General features: G+C 42.2%; 1 protein-coding gene and 1 non-coding gene across 4 annotated transcripts in view; both read left to right on the top strand.

Moving 5' to 3' along the window:
• The window catches only part of LOC1271092 (protein CBFA2T3), an 82,414-nt gene that overhangs the window by 20,647 nt on the left and 44,688 nt on the right, over positions 1-17,079 (top strand). The gene's annotated exons all lie outside the window — the stretch shown is intronic.
• On the top strand, positions 16,941-17,013 carry Trnav-cac (transfer RNA valine (anticodon CAC)). The gene has a single exon. It is a non-coding gene; the product is annotated as a tRNA-Val (tRNA).

Genomic DNA, 17,079 nt, shown 5'->3' with positions numbered 1-17,079 from the left:
CTCAAAAATTACAACATAAAAATAAAATGGAAAACAATTAAGAAAGATTATCGAATACATGAACATAGAAATGAAACTATGTAACTAAGAAGTAAAGGGTTTGAGGAACATAAACTAAAGTAATGAAACAAAGTATAAGAGAAGGTTTTTTTTGAGGACAACTACTGATTTTTGTTTTTTCAGCATCTTACTCATTATTGAGTTATTTTCATAATTTAGGTTGTACGCCTTAATGTATGCACGGTATTGACAAATTAGTCTATTAAGAAAGTTGCGCTCTTTAAAGTCTCCTCGTTTTGGATGATGGAATGATATATTATGGCAATTACTCGGGGCATTGCTTTAGGAAAATCAGAGCTTATTGAACTAATTTTAACATATCGCGATCGACTGAATGTATCGCTTGTTGAGAAACGCTCCGTTTAATGGCGCTAGTTTCAGTTCTACACAGTCAACAATTCTTATTGATATCAGCTATTTGACGTCAATCACATGCCAACGCTTCAGGATTAAGGAACCAAATGCTTAAAATGCGTTTAACTCAACCATACGATGTGTGCCCTGACCCATATTCTTTTATAACATCTTAACTCTTTTCAAAATAAACATAATTGTACTCATTGCAAGTAAAAAAAGTACATCTCCCCTATCCTTTTTTCTTCCATCCACCTTCCTTCACGTGACATGACGCAAGTGACAAATGTGGCGAACCTCAATGCCGACAGCCCCATTACGCGCGGCACAAGGTCGCCCCAGCTCCGGGGACAAGCACTGTGCGATCTTAATTAAGTCGAAAAACTGCCAACCGATCGCAAGAACGTCCCGCTTTGAACGCTCCCTGCCCTCTATAGGCTCACACTACTTTGTTTTTGTCACCTCAACAAAACGGGACAAAACCCCGGAGCACAGTCGGATTTTCTACTCCACCTCCTCCGGGAGATTGGTAGCAGCTGGGTTGTGTGCCCCGGATGGGAAGACAAACTTACCCGGGTGGTATTTGTAATTACGGGCAACGAGCTCGTCACTCGTGACAGAATGCTACCGTGCTCTGGCGCGGTGAAGTTCAAACTTTGCTTCCAAAAATGACACGCAGTGCGGCGTGAAAGTGCATGGCGTGCGTTCGCGAGCACTGATGACTTCGTCCCGATGACTGACCGTATGTTTCCTTTCTTCCATTTCTATTTTCAGGTAATGCAGGGCAAATGGTGTGCACAAACACACACACATACACACTCTGGTTCCAATCAAATCTTCATTTCCACCGTCTCGCCCACCCCCTGGAAGGTTTGACAGGACGCGCTTTTGGTGCGAGGTCAGACGGCTGTGCCTTTTCAAGCGTTTGCTGCTCTGCATCATTAGCAGAGAAAGCTGCTGGTGGTATAGAAGAGGTTCGGAGTGTCGGCCAGGAACTAGGCAGAGGATAGGTTCGTACCATACTTGAAGTGTTCCAAGCGGGCACAGCAGTACTCGTTCGCTGCGTGTTTGGCATGTTTGGTGAGCGATTTCGGTAACGAGCGCGATAAGACCTTAAAACCATAACGCGCGTGAGCCGTCCATTGAGCGAATCAATTAGAACTCGCCTCGCTCGATCTCTCCTGCTCTGGATTGTATCACATTACGGCAGCACATCTTTCGTCACACAATAGGTGCGTTCCCATGTGTGCTGGCCGGATCGGGAAATGATTTATCGTTTGTGCGGAGGGGTGTTTTTTCCTCCCGGGCCGGATCACCTGCGGAAAGGTAAACAGGCAGGTTGGCGCGTCCCGAGATCTCACGCTGACTTGTGCGTTACTGCACGAATTCCTGCGCATGAAGGAAGATGTTGGTAATGAGTAGAGAAGCAACAACAACAGAGGCAACAAAAAAAAACAATTTACAAATCTACCATTCTACCGAAAAGGTGTGTCTGCTATCCATCCATTTACCATCGCGTATTTGCCATACTATTGGTCTGGTCTTCTGGATGGTAGCTGGTAGCGAGCCGGTACCGGATTGCGTTGGAATGCCGGGCATTGGGAGGAGTCGCTGGGGTGATCTGGTTTCTGTCCGGCAGCGTCCATCGTTGCGGTATTGAAAATATTTTACTGCGTCTGTTTTTTCTTGACCGGGCCCGCTTGATGCTTGATGCGTGTATGCAGTGTAGTGTCCAGAGGGGAGTTTTTTGTTTTACTCCCAGCAAGCTAATTGACTTAGTTCCGCAACGGCAGCGGGTGCGTTGCATACGTTTTGTTCAATCATCCACCCATTTCGAGGAATGTTTTGCCGGACTCGATTGTGTTGGCTGATGAAGGCAAGTATTTGGGTTTTAATTTTAAGGAATAGGGCCTGTATTCGTTTTGTGTCGGTGATGCTGAATGATGCAGATGATTTGGAAAAGGCCTGAGCGAGCGTTATGCCAGTGTTATTAGCTCTAAGAGTAGGTACAGCGAAGTATTTCATTATATTAGAACAAGATCATAAGTGTTTTTGCTTTAGGCGCTCCTTGGTGGAGAACTTCTAGCTACAACATTTGTTTTTGAAGCCGTGATCTGACCCATATCGAATTCCCATGTGGCGTACTAGCTGTCGTTTTTACATCAAGCGATTAGAGATTCATGTTGTAAATAATGTTTGGTCTATATGTCCTTAGTATCCTCTCTTCGTTCTTAAGACCTTTTAAGCATATTAAGGTGGTAGATCCAATGATCTCAATATCGAATAGGTTATCATGAGATATCTACATCTTCTAACAACATCTCTTACTGTAATATCTGTAACATCTCTTATTGAGCGCTTCTAAGGTATTTAGAATATCTAAATCCTGGAGTCACATGTCATGACGATGACGATCAACCCACCGGAAGGCGATCATGCTGAATTGATTTGCATGATAGATCGATGATACATGATCGATGCCTATGAGAAAGTTATTTAGGTTCTATGTCTTTGTATCGCATCGTAGGTCTTCGTATCGCATTTGCAAATAAAAACCGTATGTCTTAAAAGTTGGTTGTTCAATGTGGTGGCAAACCCGGACTGATAAGCGACTAGCTCAACATGGATGAAACAGCAAAAAGTCTGGAAAGCAATTTCAGGAAGATCTGTTATTTCGTTTTTTTTTTGTTTCCAGCTAGCCAAACATTGAAAGCTATACTTCGAATAGGTAAATTCCTATTTCAACATCTGTTAGTAGTGTGTCGGAAGAAAACTATGCCAGAACATTCGAGTTCTCATGGATACTAAATCCAATATCCTTGATGCTCCTTCAAGGCAGGATGAATCATAGCTCCAGCATATCCAACATCTTCTTAATTTTGGAAGCCAAATTATATTCAAACTAGCTCTACCTCTTCGAATTTTTTCTATGTACTTTCACAATAATGCAAAATACCTTTACATTCAGAACACATCTGTGAATCATTGGAATCTTCTACAGACTTTTTTGTTTGTGTCGAAGGAACCTTCTCCATATTCTCCATCTACTTCCCATACCTCTCATATTCCCGTTCCTCCCATATTCTCTGTTGTTGGAAATTCCCACCTTTATTCATCAGCACTGCCCTTCCGTATCTGGTCCACCGCCAAGATGACGCCTCCTTTGCGCGCCGTGCTTACAACCCCTTTACGTGCACACCCTGTCTCATTACGTAGATACGCTCTCGTGTTACGCGCGCAACGGGCTGGCTGGCGCGTATTGTTCGCGTACATACACACATCCGTTTGCTCAGCTGCGTGCGGCCGTATGTTGACCGAGCTGCTGCTGTTCAGCTGTTTTAACACTTGGCGCGAGCTGCTGTGTGCCCGACCCGTTTGTGTGTGGCATTGGAGGCTGCCAGGGTGTGTGGTGTGGTGTCAAAGTGTTTAGCAACGCAGAATGCTACCCCATTGATAGTGCGTTGTTTGTGTACGCGCGGAAAGTGTGTGTGTGGCGGTAACTCGAAAGCACACCAACCAGGGCTCTTTTTGTCACCTTTGTCTCGCCAAGGTGACACAAGTGCGAGGTATTTTTACCAACGTTTTGGGAATGTTTTTAAAAATAATTCGATGTGTATTTTCCTTGGTGAAGAATTTCCGCGTCCAGCGATGAAGGCTAAACCACAGCAAAGCTTCACCGTGGGGATCCTGGACATTGCTGGGGAGGCATAGCATAGCAAAGCTTGTTCCACTTGTTTTCGTCTGTTTTGCTTCTACCGAGTGCGAATAACGAAGATTTAATGTGTATTCCCCCGGATCACTGACAGGGCCTGTCTGCTTGCTGGCAGTGCCCGCATTACTTTTTTCGGTCGGTTTTTTTTCATCTCTTGTTCGATCGTGTGTTGGCGCTGCTCTCACCATGATCACCACGTGCGCACACGCGGTAGATGCGTATCCGCATCCGTATCTTTCGGCGGAACCATGCTCTGGACACCATCAAGCGGCGGCCGAAATTGGTTCAGCGTTAGCCGTTTGCGAGGAACATTGTTCCTCGGGTATTTAAACATCCTCTAAGCGCAGATTTTGGCGTAGTTGTGTAGCATTATAACAAAAATGCTGTTGGAGCGAACGTGTTGATTGGTTTTAAATGATGGAAGCATTCGGCGCGTAATTGGTTGGAGCCATGCCGGTGGCGGCAGCACAACAGCCCGATGATGGTGGACCAGCATCCTCTCCGTGCTGTGTTGGCCGTTCCACAATTCTTGCAGGCCAGGCGTCTTCCCGTTCGCCAGGCAAAGCTCCGGGCGGTGGAATAAATTATCACACGACCTTTGGTGTCCCCGTGCTGGTTCGCCGGGTCGGTGCCGGAGAGCGTGAAAGCAACGCTCTCAACCAGCATGGGCACAGTATCTCCAATCCACAATGCATTGGTACCATCTAACGGTTACGAAACGAATCCCTGAACACACAAAAAGCCCGCGGTAGCATCATTGATCGCGACTGTTAAACTTGGTCAGGAAAAATGTGGGTGTGAGAAAATGCGTTGCTGCCAGCATTGTTTTCGATGTATTGATTAATAGGCTTTTGGTTGTCATATAGATACATAAAGTAGGAAAGACTTTACAATGTATGTTGTAGTTCTTCATTTTTATTATGCACTAACAATTATGTCGGTTTATTGATGCTTGTTTAGTGTTATATAACATGAATTGCTATTTACTTTTGTTACTTTTCGCTATGATGTTTTCTTTTATTGAAATAGCAGTTTATACTTTAGAAAAATGAATTAAAAAAATTCTTTCGAATATTAAGCAATGAAAACAATTTTATGATAGGATAAAACTTTGAGCTGGTCTCGTGGTACACTCGTCAACTCGTACGACTTAACAACATGCCCGGCATGGGTTCAAGCCCCAAATAGACCGTCCTGCGATACGTAGGACTGACTATCCTGCTATATGGAAGGTGATTCAAAAGTCATTGAAAGTCAACCCCACAAGTGGTACAGGAAACCCTTGACCGACAAACGGTTGTTGAGCCAAAAGAAGAAAAAGAAGAAGAAGAAAACTATACAACTTGAAGATTCATTCAAAGACTCTTCTACAGCTATTTAAAAAGAGCCTTAAGATATATAAGACGATAAAATCAATGAAATAATTGCTTCTAAAATTTAAGAGTAAATTTAAAAACACCTAATGATGTGGAAAACGACTATTTCTTGCATGTAAAATGTAAAATGTACAAAGAAACAAAAAAAAAACAAACAAAACAAAACATTAATATTAAATAATGAAAAAATGAGAGCTAGAAACAGACACAAACAGGTTTGCCCTCTACAGTTTGAGTTGAAATCTATCTCGAAACGACTTAGGTAGTTATTTAGTTAGTTGAATTGTCTTTTTTATATTTTTGTTTAAATATTTTTAATTCCATTAGTTTTATTTTTATGTTGTGTTGATAGTATTTATTATATGTAATAAAACTATTTATTTATTCTTTTCTAGATATTTACTCAATCTTTTTTAACTTTATTGGTATTTTCTTTTTAGTTTGCTGTTAAATTTGTCTATCGTGCTCAAGAGAGCTATCAGAACAAAAGAAACCAAGCTATCTAATTTTGATTTTGATTCATAACAAAAACCAAAAAAATCCTGCTAAGTCCTCCGATTGAACCGGAACGGCAGTTTACTGCAGGTGCCGCCACCGCAATCCAACCGAAATCGAATGGGTGGCCGAAACCCGAACTCGTAGCTGTGTGAGGCGTATCTTCTTCCGTGTGCAATTCGAATCCAAAAACCACCACGTATCGAATATTTGCGGTTGTTTCCATCCCAATAGAGCCAAACGGACACTGCCACTGCCCGTATGGAACGTCCTAAAATCAGTAAAAATAAGGAACACATTTCAACCCCTCCAGGAAAGACACAAAAAAGAGAGAGAAAGAGATAGAGAGAGAGAGAGAGAGGTAGAGAACAAAGCTAATGGGACCACTTAAAGTCCGAAACATAACCATTTGTCGTAAAAAAAACAACATTCGCTGGAAAAAAGGTGTCCGTTTATGTTCCATCGACGGTTTTATGTGGCACAGATTGATTCTATTGGTTTTGCCACAAACACAAACGGACACATGCATCAAACCTAAACACAAGAAGCATTCTCCATCACTCCGCGGAACGTGCGTTCGTCATAAATATTGATCGTAAATTAAAAAGTTTTATTCCGCGGTGCCTTTGCGCGCTTCAAAAGCACCAGCCCTTGACGATTGCGTGCGTTCCCGGGGAGCCATTTCGGGATGTAGGTCCTGTCACTTGGGCATGGGAGCGTGCGAGTGGGTTAACCGAATGGGTGGCATAAAAATCATAAATGTAAGGTGTCCCTTTTTTTGGCATTTCTGGGGGCAAAAGGGATCCCCGTTTTGAGCCAGAAAAATAGAAAATACGGAATCTATGTACACCTGCAGAAAACGGGACACCGTACACGAGTCCTCTCGTCATTGCTTTTACCGGCAAAACCGGTAACGTATCCTTTCGTAGGTTTTTTTTTCCCTTTTTGCTTGCTTTTATTGTGTGCCCGGTGTCCTTCCGGTATCACACACGCGGGGTCGGGCGCTTAGTAGTCGCGCAACCGAAAACAACTGTCATTTGCCATTGCCCTGGTGCGGTGGTTTATCGTGAAAAATTCCCCCCTGTGTGTGTGTGTGTCACCCATAGAAGACGGGTACGTAAACATATTTAGTACGATTCGCCTTCCCAACAGAAAAAAAAGAACCCATCAAAAACATCAGCGAACAAGCTGAACCTAAAAAAACGCATACGCGAAAACCGTAACGAAACACAATCTGCCTGAAATGTCCTCATGCTGCCAACATGATTGTTAAATACCGCGGTTGATTTCATTCGAGTGTTTTTTTTGGGTGGGAGTCTGTGGGAGTCGGGGGAGTAATTTTTTTGTCCCCCCCCCCCTTGCACACACGTGAGAGATGGGGATGACACCCGAGGGTGGCCACAGGAAAATCGCGCGCGTTCAAAAAAGAGAAACGCTGCGACGCGAACTATTTGCTGCACGCCCGCAGAAGGAAACCGTTTGCGCACACACACAGACAGAAGAAAACAGTGAGTAAGGGGGAGCAACCAAAAAAAACACACTCCGAACGCTGGAAAATCCCGCCAGGATGTGCAAGAAACTGTGGATCGGTGACGTGCGGAGCGAGTGAAGAGGAAGGAGCAAAAAGATGGAATTATAAAAACATGTCACAAACAGACGTAACATTTGGTTTTTAATCTAATTTCAACGCGCTTTTCCAACCGTCTGTGCCATGATTTCCACCACCGTTCCCTTCCGTTGCGTCCTCGCTTTCTGTGTGTTTGTATGTGTCGTATTTTTTATATCCTCTGCTCTCTCTCTCTCTCACTCTCCCTACTCATCGACATTCCTTTGTTTGTGCTGCAGCATGCCGGGCACACCGGCGGCAGTCAGCGTGGAAGCGTGGAAATATACTTTAGAACGCGCGCGCGCTCCACATTCCCATTGGAAGATCCTTCACTAATTCCTCTTCTTTTGCACACGCACTGCATTCGAATTCAGCACTTCGGTGGTGCGTTTTGGAGCGATTTTTTTTCTTCTCCTTTCGGTTTGGTTGGTTTTTCGCGAACTTTATGTTTGCGTTGGGCAGGGATCCTGTTTGTTGTGCTCTTACCAGTGCATAAAGAAAGGTTCTGCACTTTCTGGCTGTTGTGTGGCTGTAGGGAGATGTGTGGCTGCAGGCATTTGGGATGTTGTGAGTTTGCGTGCATTGATTCGTTTTGCTTCGTTGTGTTTCTACAGCTGCTGGGTGGACCGGTCACTGAGGTGATCTTTATGTGGCTACGACACCTTTCCGGAAAGGCCGAGAGTGAAAAGTAATTAATTTCATCCACCCACCTGCAAGGGACTGGCCGGGAATAATACAAGGAGTGATAATTGTGAAGTTTTGTGGGTCACTGTGGAAGATTTGTATTCAATGAAACAATTTAAAGAAGTAAAATTAGAAAATATAAAAAGTTCTATTACGGATGTAGGTAATGCAGGGCTCCATCATGCAAAGGCATTCTTTTGTGAGAATATCTTAAATAATGAATTAAAAATGCTTGGGATAACAAAAATAAAAAAAAACATCAAGTCAATTGTAGTAAATGTTTAAATACCCTAATAAATGTAAGAATCGAAGTTTTGACATTTGCAGTGTTGGGTACATCTGATTCAGATTCATGAATCTGAGTGAATCTTTGCAATGCAACCAAGGTAGGCAAGATTTATGATTCTCGAAAGCTTAATGAATCTCAAAAGATTCATATATTGCAAAAGATTCACGAATCTCAGGGAGTCAGTCAAGATTCATAGAGCTTTAGCTTCTTGTTACAGAGTTTTCCAGGAGTTCTCATAGCTGTGGGACACTTTGTTAATTACTTCTTACGTGAAATGAAATTAAAGTACTTTGAAAGGAACTCCATAGCACCCTTGTTAAACAAATCCAATAGGTATTTCAAAGGAGCCTGTCTAAAAAGAGTGCCATAGAGTTCAATTTCCATCGTATGAAGTTCATTTCCCGTAAGAAAGAATCAAGGAAGTGTCCCGCAACTATGAGAAGCCCTGGAAAACCCTGTATTCTTCTTCTTGGCGTAACAACCTTGCCAGCATGACAGCTAATACAGGCTTTCGAGACTTTTTGGCAAGTACCACGCAGCCGGATAGTTTGTTTTGCAAAGAGGGGAGGGCGCAATGCGAGGTTCGAACCCACGACCGGCATAATGTTAAGTCGGGCGAGTTAACCATTGTACAATGGGATCGCGCAAATTCAATTTTTTGAAAATCATATATCTCTAAACATTCATGAATCGCTGGAGATCTATGAATCTTAAAAGAATCATGTATCTTTGAAGATTCATGAATCTTGTGAAATTTATGAATCTTTGGAGAATCATGAATTCTTGGAGATTTATGAATTTTTGGAGATTCACGAATCATTGAAGATTCGATTCGAGATTCGAATCACTCATTGCTGAAGATTCATTTCAATGAATCTCAACGAAAGATTCATGAAACCCAACTCTATACATTTGCTGTACATTATGTTTTTTTCATGCAAATGCTCAAGTAGAACCTATTATCTTACTGCTGTATCTATGCTGTAGTAGTTTTACAAATAGTAGGTTTACAAATTGTATACTGAATAGTTTTACAAATTCAGATTAAAGATAAGAAAATAAAAAAACGAGAAAATACAACAAATAGTCAAAGCCATTGAAAGTTATAATAAATGAAGAATTAAACTACATTAAACTAAAATTTGAACCAGTTTTTTTGCTGATGAAGTCTGAGATTCTGGATACTGAATTGATGTCAACATTTTATACAAAATCAATTGAGTTTAATCTGCAAGGATGGATTCATTTGACTAAAGTTGTAGTTAATAGATTTTTTTTGAATAACAATTTCTATCCCAATGTCATTCGCCATATTCTTAATCACGATCAAATTCTTATCGTAAATCTCATGTGTGATCAAACTAATCAATTTGGTTTTAAAAAGAGACTGTGATAATCTGGCTCATGTGGTAGTTTAGCATAGAAAATATATTTCCTTTGATGGATAACTGATGAATAGTAAAATTATTACTGAAACAGTAAAATATCACTGTCTTGAGCAAAGGATTATCAAAATATTGTTTGATAAAACTGCATTGTAAAGAGGATAATATAGTAAAGGGTAAACAGGGGATACAGGATGTCAAACAACGTTTATAAACATATTTTTAGTTAAAAAAAACTATAGAGATTCAATAGAGTTAATCTACCATTTAACCCAACGGACTATGAACGGTCATGTTAGTGCAAATTGCAAATTGATTTTTTATGATCTTTCATTTGTAACATAATCTGTTAGAACGGTGTTAATCCGTGGAGTGAAACACACTACAAACAATCCCATTTTATACGGTTGTTTCTATTCATTTTGATTTGGTTTTATTGCAATATTTCACCACAACACCAAGCACCAGTTAAGTTATCCAATCTCACCCAGCAAACAAACTATGCTTATCTCACCGCGTGTGAAAGCACACGCATGTCAATTCGTTTTCGCCTCTATGCAAACACACTTTTATGTTATGGTGTTCCCCCCTTTTTTGGCGTTTCGATCTCTTATCCTAAACGGAATTCCCTCGGTTTGTACGTTTAACCCGAAGCTGTGAAATGTGATGGAACTCATGGTTAAAAGATGTATCCCTTCAATCTATATAACCGCTTTTCGATGCAGTTTAGCATTAGAGCGTTCGTGTTTCCCACACCAAAACCGAACGCGTTCCCAGCCACTCGAGCATCCACTTACAGAAAATCATCTGTTGAATCTTACACAGTCTGGCAGGCTCCTTCTCTTTTTCTCTCTCAGCTCTCTCTCTCTCTCACAAGTCCATTTTCCCTTAACTACATCGTCTTCTACCCGGGGTGTGCTCAAGTGCAAACACCAATGGCAAATGGCGTATCGTTTCGCAATCGTGCTTTTTGAAAAACTGCAGACCTCCTCCGAAAAATAAGAAAGAGGACGGGAGTGTTTGGGTGAGCCAAAAACTACACAACTACTGTGGTGGGCAGGATGATCGTCCGGAGCGGAAAAGTCTTAAAAGCCGTACTCGAAAAGATATTTAACCCGCGTCCCGAGATGGAAAGCAGAAAAGTAACGAGATAAGAAACAGTTGCATTCTTCACAAATGCGCTTTGGTTTGGTTTGCCGCCCGTCGGGTTTGTTTCTTTCGGTACGCATTGTTTTATGGTGCTGATGAGAAATCAACAAACCAAACATTTGTATGGATGAGTTCATTCATTCAGGGGGAAGAGAACTGCCGATAATTTGCTTCTTGCGATGCTTATTTTTGGCCTTTGCAATTCTTCACACTCGCCACACAACTATTTACGCACCATTATTACGTCAGCCGGCTTAAAGAGGTGTGGACGATATGTGCCTGTAGTGCGTTAGGAGTGGTGATGTTGTCCAGAAATTGTTGTTTTGATTTTGAGATGGACCTATTTGAAAGGTAGAGTTATTGTTCTTATTTGATTAGCTGAAAAGATGTCTTGAAAACAAGAAGTTATTTTTACTACATTTATATAGTTTTTAGTACATTTTTAGTACATTTTGCGTTGAAAAACAAGCATTTTTCCCGGGACTATTTCTGCGAATACAAAAGTTGCACTAGCCGGTACGTGAAACGCGCCATATGGCTGCCGATAAGTAACTGACAGATTGAAAATCGCGCGCCACAAATGCGATCTTGTTCCCCAAATTCTCCTCTTCTCCTCTTCGCCTGCCTGGATGGATGAAGTGCTGGAAAAAGGGAAAACATTTTCCCCATTCCTGCTTTCCCCTCATCCTTCATCAAAGATGGCCACTTTCGCTTCGTCAGCAGCAGCAGCAACAGCAGCAGCTGCGCGATTTTGCTCTCACAGTTAAATGCTTGCCGGTGCGATTGAAACAGCAGGGGGACAGGTTTTGCCACCACCCACCCCGCCCAACATTGGCAGGGAGGCAGCATTGATGTGGGGAGCACATACGCAAAGATGTGAGGGTGTGCAGCATATGGTCATATGTGTCACCCGCTTCAAATATGTTTATTTAGGTATTTTAATCATATGGTGTCAGAAGGAAGACAAACATTATTTCCTTTATCACTGCAGGACCGCATGGTGCGGCCGTACTAGCCCGGGCGCCATGTTTTTGTACCCTTCCTTCCTTCCTCTCAAACTCCTTCCCCTCCTCTACGTTCCAAACTGTCCTCCGAATCTTCACTGTGTCCATTCCGCTGCGGGGGCTGCGAATGGAGCAACATGTTTTATGGCGGGATGGCTCGGCTCGGAGGCACAATTTAACCGACATGGTACCATGGGCCCATCCTCTGCCGGGTCCTGTTTCTATTCCCTCATCCTCCATCCTCTGCCAGTGTCTTATTACAATTTTTCCATCAGAATCCTTTCCGTTTTTTTGTTGTTGTTGTTGGCAATGTCTACTGAAGGGGGATGGTTTGGGGATGGGTGAGCATGTGTAAAAAATGGCGATCTTGTTACCGGTCCTTCGTAAACATGATTGAGAAGCGAACAGATGGAAGAACAGAAGAGTGTGAGAGGCCTGTTCCGGAACGGTCACTGGGGGAGTGTGTGGACACTTTGTACAAGACATTGAACGAGAGCACTGGTTACATCATACAGTGTCATACTTGGGCTACTTGGACTGTCAGGGGACTCTACAGAGAAATTGGTTGACTTCAAGCAGTGTTCTTAAATGTTCAGTATTATTTTTTATAAATATGATCATTTAAGTTAGTATTTATGGAAGTACAAATTTGTTGATTTAGAATTGATACTTGACAACTTCCTTCTCATATTGTATCATTTAAATCGCAATAAGGATGCTACAACGATGCATCTCCAAGGTCCAGTCAAGCCAATATTGTAATGAGTTCTTGAAACGATCCCAGTTGTGTCTAAAACAATAGAATTGTATTTGGGAATTTAAGTTGCATGGAACAACCATTAAATTCCCATTAAGAATTAAAGTCTTTGCAGTACAAACCTTGACACAAACTCGAAATCAAAGTGTGCAACAGGTAATGCGACACATTAACATAAAAATCTCACACATTTTCAAGAAAAATCGGTCTTTAAAGGTGTATTGAATGAAAAAAAATTATCTTTAATTCTTATCTTTAAGAGTCTATTGTTGTTGAGTTTCTAAGTAAAAAGATGGGTATCCGAGGAACTCAATTTCTAGATGATCTAAGCTTCATCTCTACGATGTATCAGAGGCTACAACGAATCAAGCATTGAACTCAGGAATGAGTGCTCTGATTCTGAGAGCTACATAATTCCCTGAGCTGATGATGGATACACCTGTCCTATGGTTCTGAACTGCAAGAGCTCTGTCGTGAAAGTCATTTGGGATTTTCCATTATTGAGTTAGGCATTGTGGAAAATTGGACATACGTTTAAGAAACTTTAAAGACTTTCTGTAGCCATTTAAATATCGTAAGACTCAGCTCTAACCGGTTAAATCTTTGTAATTTTAATGTCTTGATTATGCTTGAAAATATCCTTCATGAAATTCTTTGAGTTGTGATTAAAATAGTGTGTTGAATTAGTCATCTAAACTCTGGAAAGCTTAAGATCTTTGTCAGAAATTTACACTGAAATCAAACTGTTAACCAGAGCTGTGAGATTAAAGCAAACTCATCCTTCAGAAGCTTTCTGCTTCTTTATTCTGTTCTGTTCTGTGTATTCATGCATATTTAAAGTTTAGTCTTGTGAGGAGAGCGATAATCATTTTGGTTTCAATTTATAAACCTACATAGAAGCTGTACTGTCTATTTCATAAACAGCTCTACCAACTACTCGCTTAACTGCATGATTATGCTTCACTTTGTAGAAAGATTAGAAACACTTGCAGCCACAGTGGGCCGCCCCAGTGTGCCCCGGTGGTCTGCACGGTAAATGCGTCCTCTCCCGGGCTTTTGCAACTGGCAGGAGGTAAACCTTCCTCCCGCTCACTCACCCCTGGTGAATGGCAAGCCAAACATGTGCGAGTTTGAGCGACAACGAAGAAAGAAGGCTGTTGAAATAAAAAAAAGGATGGAATACCATATCACCCCACCCCTCTACAGCACACACACACACACACTTGGGTACTGCTGCAACTTGGCTCTGATGCGTGTGTTGTTCCAGCACATGGTGAAGTGGCAGTGTGTTGCATTAAAGTTTGCGTCCTCCTTTGCCCGCACACACCCGCCTGCTGTGCATCACTGCACACCATCGCCTTGTCCAAGGAAGATGTGGGTGAAACACCATGAAACACACCCGCTTCACCCTCTTGCTACACCCCGAAACCTGCTCACACACACACAGACACAAGGATTAATAGTGGAGGAAAGGCCACTCTGTCCCTTTGGGTTGTCGTCAATCCATTAAAATCTTAGACGCACATGTGGAAATGGCGGGACGCTTTTCGAGTGGGACAGAGCGTGCTGGTCGGGTTGGACCATTACGAGAACGCAAGTGTTTGTGATGGCGGTTTGTTGTCGTTTGTTTTCGGAACGGATTGTGTAGCACTGGCGATGATGGTGGTGGCGTCGGTGGTATGCCAGTGATTGGGATTTAGCCGGTGGTGGACGCCTGGCCATTGCCCGGGGATGGTTTAGTGCTACGAGATGAAATACATTATCGGCACGGCCGGCAGCTGCCCACCTGCAGGCGCGGTGGCGTTAGTGCAAACGGTTGGGAAACACACCCGAACACACGTGCGCAGTGGAAGTGGGGAAGAGTGGCGTTTCTTTCTTATCGAGATGTCGCAGGCAGCCCGCTTCTGGTCGGTTGGGTATTTGTGTGCTGAGTGTGCACGATGGGGCTGATAGGTGGTTTTAACCTTCTTTAGAAGAACTTTTGTTGAGCCATTTTTTTAACAACAATGGATTGATGGAAGTGAACGTGAACGTTAATAAGATTTATATTTATATTTATCTTTAGTATTAAAATGACAAAAAGAACACAGCGGATTTTGCAACAAACAAAAAAAACTAATACAATCTACTTTTTTTATTATTATATTTAATGAACGTATTTTTCTGTTATTAAAACACAATTATTTTGTGTTTTTAAAATAAGGCAGAAAAACACAATTAATAATATTTAAAAAGGATTTAATTAAAAAAAAAATGTGTATAAAAGCCAACGAATGACTAATATTACAAAGTGACATTTGGGCTTCAACATATTTGTTTAGTTTGCTGTTTTTTTGTTTCATTCCAAATGACTTATTCATTCATTAAAGTCATCTATTTGGAGGTTATTTATTTTTTGTTCATATTTTAGTCTTTTGTGTGATAAATAATAAATTGCTTCCTTTTTTACATTTTTGATCCCTATGTTACTTTCTTCATTTCTTCATTTTCATGTTTTTGTAGTTGTAGTGTAGTGTTAAGATGTAAGAAAATGACAATTTCAAAAGTTTAGGTTTTTATTGCAAAGCAGTTTTGTTAATTAAAAGCTATTAAATGTCGTAATTACGTTTGAATATTTTAATTAAATTTTCAAAATTATATTGAAGGTAATAGAAGATTCGACTACAAGCGGAAGCGAATAACACCAGCAATGTTAAATAAAAAGCTGCCCAACCAATTGCCATTTAGTAAAACTCACCACACCGGCATTACCGCACGTGGTATTGAAGCAGCTGCCACTAGCTGGCGGGTTGTGCTGACGCTGTTTTCTTCCCAAAAACCATCTGCTCAAATATAGAGTAGTTTGTATGATTAAAACCTTGTACGCTGTGTACTATCTCACATTTAAACTGGCATCTAGAAAATACGTGAACTAAAATCTATCTTCCTTGAAGGATGCTGCTTACCTTGAAACGCTGTACGGGGTTTCGTTTTTGAAAAAACGGCATGATGAAATACGGGTAAAAACAAGTGTCTTCCAGGGGTTGAGAGTTGAAGCAAAGCGATTTCAAACAAAACCCGGGGAAACCGAGCGTGTGTACAGATGCTGACGCGCTGGCATTCCAAAACATGCCGGTCCCGCACGGAATGGTCCCGCGAAGGCCGATGGTTGTGATTTGTTTTCCATCGTGCTTCCCCTTTCCGTTTTGTTAACATAGTTTCTCCCTTTCGTCTTTCGGCACTCTGGTGTGCCACATTATGAGGGTGAACCAGTAATCCTTCCCTATCCCAGCGACCGCTCGGCGAAAAAGGTAGATTGCAGATTGCAGAATGTCTTGCAGTGTCTGCCGACCGCCCCCCCCCCCCACGAAAACGACGAGGGTTAAGGGCACGCCGTCTGCAGAAAACTGTTGCTTGGTGCTAAGGCAAACTTTTTCCTCAACGCCCTTCCCTGTGCTCGGAGACGGTGAATGCTGCTGGCGTGATGTCTGGCCAGCATCACGGACAGCAGCGTGGCTGCTGATGACGGTGATGGGAAATTATACCGCCCTCTTCGTTTGCATGAAAAAGTTTCCCTAAAATGCAACACACATACACACACACAAGCCCATGCACTCCCTCTAATCGTTCTCTGCTCGTCTTGTGTGCCTTTGTCACCGGGGTTTCGAGTGTCGAATTCATCTGCACCTTGCGAGATCTCACACGGGCTGCTGCTGCTGCTGCTCGAAGAAGGGTCGGAAAATGTCACCGACACTGGTGGCAAGATGGGCCGAGCCTCGTCTCTCCCGTTTCCCAAGGTGGTTTCCCAGAGTAGGGACTGGGTAGGGGGGGGGGGGGGGGTATTGGTTCCGACAGAGGCGTGTGAGTGTTTTTGATTTCTTTTGTTTGTGTCAGCAGATAGCATTTAGCGCTGGTTAGCGCGAAGGAATTTCGTTTCGTTTTTGATAGCACTTTGTTGAGTGTGTTTGTGTGAGTGTGTGTGTGCGGTAAGATTCATCGTCTAATACTTTCGTCTTTGATCGCTGATAGAAGCACCGCATGGAGATTGTTGTGTCAATGTGGTGCGTTTATAGCATCGCTTCTCACATCGGTTTCCGTAGTGTAGCGGTTATCACGTCTGCTTCACACGCAGAAGGTCCCCGGTTCGAACCCGGGCGGAAACAGAGAAAGATTGTCTTTTTACTTTTTTTACTCTTTTATGATTTGTTAGATTTTATTGATAGCTGTCA

This window comes from Anopheles gambiae, chromosome 3, assembly GCF_943734735.2.
Source record: "Anopheles gambiae chromosome 3, idAnoGambNW_F1_1, whole genome shotgun sequence".
Lineage (NCBI taxonomy): Eukaryota > Metazoa > Arthropoda > Insecta > Diptera > Culicidae > Anopheles > Anopheles gambiae.
This window is presented reverse-complemented; position numbering and strand designations above follow the sequence as displayed.